We start from the raw sequence: 11,023 nt of genomic DNA on the forward strand, positions 1-11,023 counted from the left end.
TGACATGTCACTTATCTCTGCTCCCAGTCACAGGGAGATCAGTGAAACTGTCACTAGGCAGAACGGGGAGATGCTTGTTTACATTAGCATCTCCCCATTCTTCCTCTACATGAGACGATTGTGGGTATCCCCCTGGCGATCGAGTCTGCGGGACCCATGACCCACGCCCGCAGGCCTCCTCTTAAAGGGTACAAGTATGTTAGTTTGCCTGTACAAGCCCTTCTGCTGATGTATATCGGCGTGAGGTGGTCGGCAAGCTGGGGTTAGAAGCTCATTGGTTTCTATGCAGAAGTGAGCCTGATTTTTCACTTTCCATCTTTATTAAATAAACCTCATTGTGTACTTAAAAGTGGGTTATGCCTGTACATGCAGTCTGCAAGAGTCCACATATACAGGACATATAAATTGTCCATGTATCCAGAGGCTGCTGACTGAAAATGCATTCACAAGAGATGCCTGCTTTCACAGTGGCAGTCAAATCTAACCACTGTGGGGAAAATTGTAACAGAAGGGCAGTTAAATCAGCATGTACCTGTTAAAACATATAATGAAGAAAAAGAGGAGTAAATTCTAACAGAAACATGAACAAAGAGCCATGTCTGTAAGGTGCCTAATAAAGGGGGTACAACTGCGGCTGAGGAAACACCTCAGATGGTCTAGGGCTAAATTTAATTTCCAAAAAGACAGAATTGGCTCCGAACTAGCCATAAAACTGAGCCCCAAAGGACACATGTTTGCTTTCCCCAAAATTTGATCCCCTTTCAGGGACCTGACCCAGAACCCGACATAAATAATGGATACTGTTAGGTTGCTCGTCTTCTGTAAGTAACCCCTGGTAGCCTAGGCTAGGATTGAAGGGCGGAGGTCCCTTTCACCGGTGGACAAAACATCACACATACACACGATTGTACGTGAATAATGAATGTGTATATTGAAGCACACACAACAGTTTTATTTAGTTTGAGCTAAAGGACAGCCCTGTGGTTTAGCCAATCAGGGACTGCCACATAAAATATGCAAGATAGTATATTTTACTACGTCATCATGGTTTTTTTTGTACAAGCAATTTCTGCCTAGTAACAAAAAGCTAAATATATACATTTTTATACAGTTTAAAATGTTTCTTAGGTCTGGTGCAAGACAGGCCTGTGGTTTAACGCCATAGAGTTACTTCTGCTCTCAAAAAGGGAAGTAGCTTAACCGCATCCATCTGTTCTGAACAGATATCTAACCTTGTGACAATTCTAAATGCCTTGTACAAGCAAAAACACATATGACCTTAAGCAATAGATTTCTATGTCATGCTAACAGTAATTTTCCAATACCCAAAATGGATGTCTTCTAACAAGATGGTTCCCTCATTTACCTTATAATCCTTCCTTTGATCATTCTGTGATTTACATAATGATCATTCCTTTTCTAATTTAATAGCACAGGCTTCATACTCCGAACCCTTGTGCTCTTGGTTTCTATACCATACCGTTGGATCCTTAACAATGGAAGTGAGTTTCAGATCCTTCGGAGCGGCCGTGTTTCCCTTTTTACATAAACATTTGATTATCTTATAACAGGCATATAAAAATAGAATGAAGAGAATCACAGTGACAATTGTCATGGCAGCATTTCGGAGCCAAGATATTAATCCCCCAAAACTAAAACTGCTCGAGAAGGGATCCCAGTTTTTTCCTATGTTCCTTGCCTCTTTCTGTAGTTTATTTACCTCTTCCCTGTGTTGGGCAATAACGTCATAGTAGTCTGGGACTTCGATGCTGGTATTATGAATCCAGGTACAGCACTCATAATCCTCAGTAGTCTCACAGAGGCCAGTAAGGGCTGCACTCATACTTTCTATAGCCAACTCATGTAGTTCTAGTTGCTTCCTAATTGCCCTAGTTTCTAGATTTAGTTTGGTTATGTCATCAGAATTTTCCTCCAGAATCTCATCAATTATGCCAGTGTAATTATTTAATCTTTTCATTAGGTCAATTCCCCACCCTGTCCAGGAAGGGAACCATGCCCAGGCCATATCTTTTTCTAAAAACAATTCTCGTTTATTACGGTGTCTAAGGGGATATCTAGGATGCATGCTGGCTTCAAGGAGGTGACTTCCCTTGTTATCCCCTAATACCCCCATGATAGGAACCAGGGCTGCAAGGTAACACCACCCCTGGAGTTTGGTTGGGATCCAGGGGTGACAGAGTTTGCCGCAGCATATATATATGGTATTTCCTAGAGCTAGGGGTCGTTTATGGAACACGTTCCTAAGAGTATCAGAAAGGCCAGAGAGCACCAGTATTGACATTAATTGGTGTATTGTAGTCTTGGTACTGGAGCTAAGAAAGTCTAAAAAGGTGGCATTTAGGGTGGGATCTGAAGTATGGAAGAAAGAAGGACTGTTAAATGATGTCATTGAAATGTTAAGTTTTGCTTGTTTGCAAACCTCGGCTCCATCTGTGGTGTTTCCCAGTCGGAAACACCAGTCTGGGAAGTGGCTTCTACCTATAATTTGGAAAGTGAGGGTTTTATTTGGAAGGGTCCTAGTAACATTCGTTAGGACGATAGGGGGTGTTCCATTAAGGAGGGGGGTAAAATTCAAGGGGACTGCCATGAGAGGGATTCTAGCTGTACTGGGATGTAGCTTGCTGCAAATCCAGCATTTCTCAAAACCAGATTTTTGAGCATAGCTATATTTGAATTTTAGTAGTAACATCTTGTTAGTCAGTCCCTTAGGTGACTCATTAACGGGTACAATACTTCTACTATGTCTTTGGCCGGGGGTATTATTCATCTTAGGTGGTCCACATATCCCTTTTAATAGACCTAAATCTTCTGGATGATATATACAGTTGGCTATAAACCATGTGGGCAGGAATACAAATAGTACCAGACTACCCCAAAGGCATACAGCCTTCCCTGACACTGAAGGTAAAAACATCTTTGTTTTTTAAAGTTCTGATTATTTGTTATCTAAGAGTTCTGTTCTTCTTCTTCGTTTCTCATCCCGGCAGTTGTTGGCTCTGTTTTGTCCTTTTGAGGGGGTGTGGGATCTTCCAGGGAAATTTGTTCTATGCCTCTCTGAACTTCTTGTAGATCTTGTTCTTGGGAGTTGCTGCTCTCTGTCACTGCCAGGGGCTCTGGAGTCGAGGGAAGCTGGGGACACTTTTTAAGACGGCTGGCGTGGATCCAGGTGTTTCCTAGGTCTGTTAACACTGCGGTCCTGGATACCTTTTCCACCTTCCATGGTCCTGAGAAAGCCGGTCCGATACTCTTTCTTTGTGCTAATTGTTTGATCAGCACTTTATCCCCAGGGATGAAGGGATGCGTTGGTTCTGTGGGAAGAGGGAAAAAAGGTGACAGAAACTTGTTCGTTCATTTCATGAAGCATACTTACCAGGTTTTTCACGTACATTTCCTGTTGAGAATAAATGTCAATATCAGTGTCTTGGTCTAATGGGGGTAATTCTATGTTTGCGGGGATTCCCATGAGGACCTCAAAGGGTGATAGTTTTGTTCTTGCATGTGGATCTTCCCCTCTTTTGACCAAAGACCTTCAGGGTCTTTGGTCAATCCTTCCTTTGTCCAAAAATGGACATCATCTTCTGTGGCCATTGATTGCATCTGTGCTATGACAGTTTTAAAGTTAGGTGCTGCGAAGTGTTCCTTGAAAAACATTGTTGTGGGGGCAGGTGGGTTAGGGGAAAAGGCAGCAGCTCTTTTAGCTTCTCTGTCAGCAAGAGCATTCCCTTTTGAAACACGACTGCTGTCAGAGGAGTGTGCCTTTACTTTAATTATGGCTACCTTTTTTGGAAGAAGAATGGCTTGGAGGAGAGCACTAATCTGTGTGGAGTTGGCAATTATTTTGTTGTCTGCTGTTTTAAAACCTCTATTGGCCCATATCACACCAAAATCATGCACCACTCCAAAAGCATATCTACTGTCTGTGTAGACGTTCACCTCTTTACCGGTGAATAGAATGCAGGCCCTAGTGAGGGCTTCTAACTCTGCTACCTGGGCTGAAGAAGGAGGTAATGATTTTGCCTCCAGTACGATGTCTGGTAGTTGAACAACTGCATAACCGGTTAAAAAGGTGGAGTCAGAGGGACGTGAGCAGCTACCGTCAACGAAAACATCCTCTGCACCTGAGATAGGGGTGTCAGTGAGATCCGGTCTGGGACTGGTAATAGCAGCAACCTTTTCCGAACAGTCATGTATAATGTCTGGGTCATGTGGTAAACGCAACATGGAATGCAAAAGGCGCACAGCGGGGTTGCTGGCAGGCACATATTTGAGTGTGAGGTTATCAGTGTTCATCAGTGTTATCTCATAACCACTAAGTCTTTGCGAGGTCATATGTTGGGTATTCATGTTCTGAATAAGATGCGTGACTGAATGAGTGGTATAGAGAGTCAATGGGTGACCTAGCACTAATTTGTTTGCATCTTGTACAGCCATTGCACAGGCAGCAAGATTTTGGAGACAGAATGGCATTCCCTGTACTTGGATGGGGAGTTTTTTTTTTTATAGATATGAGACAGGGCGATACCCTGATCCATGTTGTTGTGTTAGCACGGCGGCAAAAGAGCTTCCTGAAACTACACAGTACAGCTGAAAAGCTTTACCATAGTCTACCAATCCCAGGGCGGGAGCATTTGACAGACTGTTTAATAGAGCTTGAAAAGCTTGTAGTCTGTCTTCAGTCCAATCTATTAATTTAGGGGCTGTCGAGCCAGTAGCCTCTTTTAGGATACTATCATAATGAGAACAGTCAGGGATCCATTGGCGGCAATATACAATTGCACCCAAAAATGAGAGTAGGGCGGCCTTGTCTTTTGGCGGACTGAGAGCTTGTAGGGCTGCGGCACGTTTAGGTGACACCAGCCTTGTTCCTTCTCTAAGGATACAACCTAAGTATTCAACCTGGGACTGGCACCATTGCACCTTCTTCCTGGAGGCGAGGTGTCCAGCTCGGGCTAGGTGTCCCAACAGTGATGTTGAATCGACCGCACAATCTTCAGCAGTTCGACTGCACAGGAGCAAGTCGTCCACATATTGTATCAGTACCGACCCTCGCTCAGATGTCCAAGACTTGACAGTCTCGTTGAGTACCATAGAGAAGGCGGCTGGACTGTCTACATACCCTTGCCAGGTTAGTTGGCCCCCGGCCCAGGAGAAAGCAAACATAGGTTGGGCTTCCTCTGCAATGGGAATGCTAAAGAAAGCATTCGCTAAATCAATTACTGTGTAGCATAGAGAGTCTGCCGGTATGCATGAGAAAATAAAAGTGATGTCTGAGACTAGGGGTGGGAGGGGAATCACTTGTTTGTTTACTGCTCTGAGGTCTTGTACAAGTCTCCACTCCCCACTGGCCTTTTTTACGGGGTAAATGGGCGTGTTCCAGGGACTGATGATTGGTCTCAGGATACCTTTTGATATGTAATCATTAATTTGAGGGGAGATGCCTTTGACTTTCTCTGGGGGTAGGGGATACTGTTTTTGATATTGTATCCCTGCATCTGATCGCATTTGGGGTGCATATGGTGTGCAATTAATAAAGCCCACACTACCTTTGTTTTCTGCCCAAATTGTGTGATGGTCAAGGGAGGAAGGTATCATTAGAAAGAAACTCCTGTGTGCATGTCTTTTTGGGAACCCTCTGTGTGCATGTCGCTTAGGGCCATGTAAGTCACATAATGGTGAACTAGCGGTAAGGGAACCTTCTTTATTAAACTTAATGGTAATACACAGTTGTGCCAAGAGGTCCCGTCCCATAAGGGGCACAGGGCATGAGGACAAGACGGCAAAAGTTTGGGTACATAATTTCTGTCCTTCTGGAGTGGCTACAGTCAGTGGTGGAGTGATGGGATGGGTGACAGGTGTCCCATTAATACCAACAGAGTTTCCCTCGGTGCATTATTTGTGGCTGTGTAGGATATTGGGGTAGTGGTTGACGAGGGTTCTGGTATGGCAGATAACGGGGATACTGTGGGCGGGTCTGGGGGTTAAATCCCCTGCCTCTGCCTCTTGCTCTAATCTGTCCAGTCCTATAAGGGCACTGGGATTTCCAATGTCCTTGCTGTCCACAATTGCCTATATTTTCCAAGGCATTTGTTCCATGCACAGAAACAATCCTTCATGTATTGTGGGTCAGCCCCTTTGCAGGGAGGATAAGAATGCTTATGTACCTGACAAATTTTACTGACTTCTTGCCAGTCTTCCTCTGAACAAGGACCTTGGGGTCCTGGGTCATGGATTCCCAATTGGTGACACCTTTCCCGGACTTGTGTCCAAAATGGTTCTACCTGGGGGCCAGGGATCATATTACTGACAAATTCATAGGGTGATGGGGTGGCCATGGCTTGGGTTGCTGCAGAATTCCCCATCTAGTAGTCTGGGCAGTGTGTGTCTAGTGGCAGGACACAGGTGATAACACCCGGTTTGTCCAACAATCCGGTCTCTGGTCTGGGAGTAGGATCCCTGATCTTTTTTTGGGGCAGATGGACTTATATAAAACTATGAAGATTCACCCTTAATATACGATAAAGGGTACATTTTTCCTGGTGGCGGGATATACCCCTCTTACACCAAGTCTGCAAGAGAACCCCCCTGGTCTGGTGGTCAGTAAAATCCACTTGTCATCTATTCTTAGGAAGAGTAGACCTAACGTGCAATGGGGGCAGGCGGATGCTATGTCACTACAAGAGGGCTCCTCATACTCTGCACTCATTTAAACAACAACAATTATTTTCCTTATACTCTATATTAAAACTTATACTCTATATACTTACACACGTACCTAGAGAGAAACAGACATATTCTTAATATACTTTAAGACATGAAATAACCGTATTGCAATACATTTATCAATTTATAGTGCACTTTTTTTTAAAAAAATTTTTTTTCAAATGGGCGTCCACTCCACCAATCCCTTTGTCACGGGCGTAATCTACTACTTCCCGTGTTAAAAATACTATCACCAATAGTTTTAAGTCAGACCAACCTAGTCGGACTCCCCTAAACCTATAAATTCCTTGCGAGCCCTTTTAACCTCCCGAGGGACCAGCCTAGTCCACCGCGAAGGCACAGTTACTTCTTTTAATTTTAAACTAAGTTCGTAGCGGCCGCCCGGACAGAGTAAGTGTTTACACCATTCACCAATCAGGTAAAAAAGAGTAAAGTGACTTACCTGTCGCAAGACGAACCCCACTTCTGGTACCAAAACTGTTAGGTTGCTCGTCTTCTGTAAGTAACCCCTGGTAGCCTAGGCTAGGATTGAAGGGCGGAGGTCCCTTTCACCGGTGGACAAAACATCACACATACACACGATTGTACGTGAATAATGAATGTGTATATTGAAGCACACACAACAGTTTTATTTAGTTTGAGCTAAAGGACAGCCCTGTGGTTTAGCCAATCAGGGACTGCCACATAAAATATGCAAGATAGTATATTTTACTACGTCATCATGGTTTTTTTTGTACAAGCAATTTCTGCCTAGTAACAAAAAGCTAAATATATACATTTTTATACAGTTTAAAATGTTTCTTAGGTCTGGTGCAAGACAGGCCTGTGGTTTAACGCCATAGAGTTACTTCTGCTCTCAAAAAGGGAAGTAGCTTAACCGCATCCATCTGTTCTGAACAGATATCTAACCTTGTGACAATTCTAAATGCCTTGTACAAGCAAAAACACATATGACCTTAAGCAATAGATTTCTATGTCATGCTAACAGTAATTTTCCAATACCCAAAATGGATGTCTTCTAACAAGATGGTTCCCTCATTTACCTTATAGATACCTTCTTGCAGTTTTACTCAGACCTTTACAAAACAAATCCCATTCTTCATCCGCACTCAAGAATACCTTCCTCAATGATCTCCCTATCCCCACAATAGCCTGAGACCACAGGAATCTCTTAGAAGACCCCTTTACCGCTGAGGAGGTTTTAGACACCATCAAATCCCTCAAACTAGGCTCCTCCCCTGGGCCCAATGCCTTCTCTACAGGTTATTACAAAAAGTTTGGATGCTGTCTGGCACTCTTTCTGACAAAGTTCTTCAACTCTCTCAGAGATGGAGCCCCCCTGGGAAAAGATCTTAATTCCACATATATCTTTGTCATCCCCAAACCAGGGAAAGACCTGAGTGAGGTAGGCACCTCCAGTCTAATTTTGCTTATTAATAACAATATCAAGACTAAAACACTGGCTAACAGAGTAGCACGTTTTATAGCTTTGTACATACACAGAGATCAAGTGGGCTTCATCCCTGGGAGACAGGGCCCAGATCAGATTAGGAGAGTAGTAGATGTTATATCATTGCTCAACATGCAATGGGATGGTGGACCCCCTCAGAGGAGATTCCTTCTCTCGATAAACCCTTATAAGGCCTTTGACTCAGTAGCCTTGCCTTACATTCATGAAATACTGGGGAGATGGCATTTCGGGCCAAACTTCCTAGGCATAATTCACTCACTATACTCATCACTTAATGCACAAGTGCGCTTACTGGGCAGATACTCCGACACTTTCACCATTGTCAGGGGAACTAGACAGGGCTGCCTGCTCTCCCCCTCCTATTCGAGATGGCCATTGAAACTTTGTCAATCGCAATCTAGACCAAAGCAAACATCAAGGGGGTTACTTGCGTAGATCAGGAGCACAAGTGTGCATTATATGCGGACGATTTACTCCTGTTCATTACCTCCCCCATAACATCCACCCCTGCTGTATACAAAATCCTTAAGGAATTTAGTCAGGTTTTGGGATTGCAGGTTAACTTATCTAAATTCATAGCCCTGAACATCTCCGTCCTCCCCAATTTGATCACCCAGCTAAAACACAATTTCTCATTCTCCTGGGCAATTTAGGTGATCCCTTATCTGGGCATTATACTCACTCATGATATGAGAAAGTTCTTTCAAGCAAACTACCCCCCTACCCCCCTATGGTATGTAAGTGTGGAGAGGACCTGTAGAAATGGTCGAAGTGTGGTCTATCCTGGCTGGGCAGAGTTAACGTGGTAAAAATTACCCTTCTCCCGTGTATGCTATACTCTCTCCCAATCCCTATAAAGAGACAATTTATTTCAAAATTGTAGTCTTAAATAGTGTGGTTTGTTTGGGGTAATAAATGCTAAAGATGTACTAAAGAGGTTATATACAGGGGGCATTGGCCTTCCAAACATGTGGTGGTACTATCAAGCTGCCCAACTGACCCAAATGTCCACAGCCTACGCTAGGGGACCTGAACCCGAATGGCTTTCCATGGAAAGACAAGCTGTCCCTTTGAATACCATAGACTACCTCCTGTGGAGTGATAGGACATCCAGACCGGCTATTATGTCCCCCACTCTCTCCCACTTGGTGGCGCTGTGTAACATACTTCATAAACACCACTCACTGTTCTCCTCCTGAGGCCCCGTCGCATATCTTCCACAAAGTTCCCCCCAGACCTAAACATCCCAGCTTTCCACTATTGGACTAACAAAGGCCTGTTTCACATTGGCCATTTCCTCACTCTGGCATGCCCCCTCAATCTGAAACACTGTAGAATCACATTGAAAATGCCCAATTCGGAATTGTTCTGATTCTCCCAAATGTCTCACTTCCTTAACTCTATTTGGAAAGTCAGGAACAAACAACCTATAATCACCCCTTACGAACACTGGTGCACTAACGATCAGAGGGGAGGAATCTCCTTGAGCTACTCCTCCCTGACAGGTAAGGAGGTCATTCCACCATACGCCCAGGCCCGGGAGATGGACGCGGTGCACTCTTGGGAACCAGCAGTCTGGTTTCAAGCATTTCAGTGCTCCTATAAAGGTATACTTAATGTTTCTCTGATTGAAGCGAATGTTAAAATCCTAACTAGGTGGTACTATGTCCAATCTAGGCTAGAGATGATCTACCCAGAGGTTTCTCCCTTATGTTTCAGAGGATGTTATTTGGAGGGCACAATGTTCCAAATCTGGTGGTCATGTCCCCACATCAGGCCCTACTGAACCAGGTTTTTCACACTATAAGGAAAATAATAGGCACCACTATGTCTCCAGACCCCACGTTGCCCTCTTGAACCACAAAATATCCAGATTACCCTGGATACCCTAACATTCTACATCCTCCTGAGAGCTAATATAATGCTTGCAAGAGCATGGAAATCTCCAATTATTTCCTTCAGGGGGGCCAAGAGAAAAATATCATGGATAATGGTGCAAGAAAACATAGTAACAAAATTACAGGACAAAGTGGGAAAATTCAAAGCTATTTGGGAACCCTGGGTCTCTGTCTGGGCTTGCTAAGCCCTTCATCCTCTGGGCTGGCCGCTCAGCTGTCGGCTAATTGCCAGCTCTCTTCTCTCTCCACAGTTACCAGCTGTTCCTGATGATGCTCGCCTGGCTTGCCTATATATAAGTCTTCCAGCTCATTTCTCCTTTGCCTTCATGTTTGGTCACATCACTAGGAACCTTCTCCTGCTGTTGTTTCAAGACTGGCTTGCTACATCCCTCCTGGCTTCCATCCTGCTTGCAGTTGCTCTGCCTGGATCCCTGACTTCTGGACTGGCTGATTACCCGATCTGGTTTATGAACTTTGGACTGGCTGACTACCCGATCTAGCTACTGGACTCTGGCTTGCTTGACTACTGTCTCTGTCTGTTTCATGGCTCCGGACAGTCTCTTATAGTAATATTTCTCTCTGCCCCGGTATACCATCTTGAAATCTGGACTCTCCTGGAACTCTAATACTTCTCTTTCCTCCCTCTTTTGCCACTCTCACTGTTGGGGACACCCTGTTCCCACTCTCCTCTTTGTTTGAGCAGGGGCTTTTCCCCCCATTGGTGAAGAGCAAAAGGTTTTAATCAGGCTAGTTTATTATGATTATAGCAGCATCAGTGTTTCCAAACCATCTTCTGTGTTTGTTTCCTCTTAAAACAGGATGTTGTGACAGACCAACTTCGTAAAACAGTCAATCTGCCACAGCACTTGGGATGGGGGGGTATGGAGTCTGGGGGGGATCTGGCACTGCTACA

The 11,023-nt window shown here is 44.3% G+C and overlaps 1 long non-coding RNA gene across 1 annotated transcript; it reads right to left on the reverse strand.

The window, feature by feature from the left end:
• Nucleotides 1–1,593: 1,593 nt before the first annotated feature.
• Nucleotides 1,594–7,327, reverse strand: LOC143963735 (uncharacterized). The gene is made up of 2 exons (XR_013271031.1): nt 7,184–7,327; nt 1,594–3,329 (listed from the first exon to the last, which is right to left on the reverse strand). It is a non-coding gene; the product is annotated as an uncharacterized LOC143963735 (long non-coding RNA).
• Nucleotides 7,328–11,023: the final 3,696 nt, after the last annotated feature.

The sequence above is a fragment of the Lithobates pipiens genome, unplaced genomic scaffold, assembly GCF_037356315.1.
Source record: "Lithobates pipiens isolate NorthernLeopardFrog02 unplaced genomic scaffold, aLitPip1_a1.2 Scaffold_8, whole genome shotgun sequence".
Taxonomy (NCBI): Eukaryota; Metazoa; Chordata; class Amphibia; order Anura; family Ranidae; genus Lithobates; species Lithobates pipiens.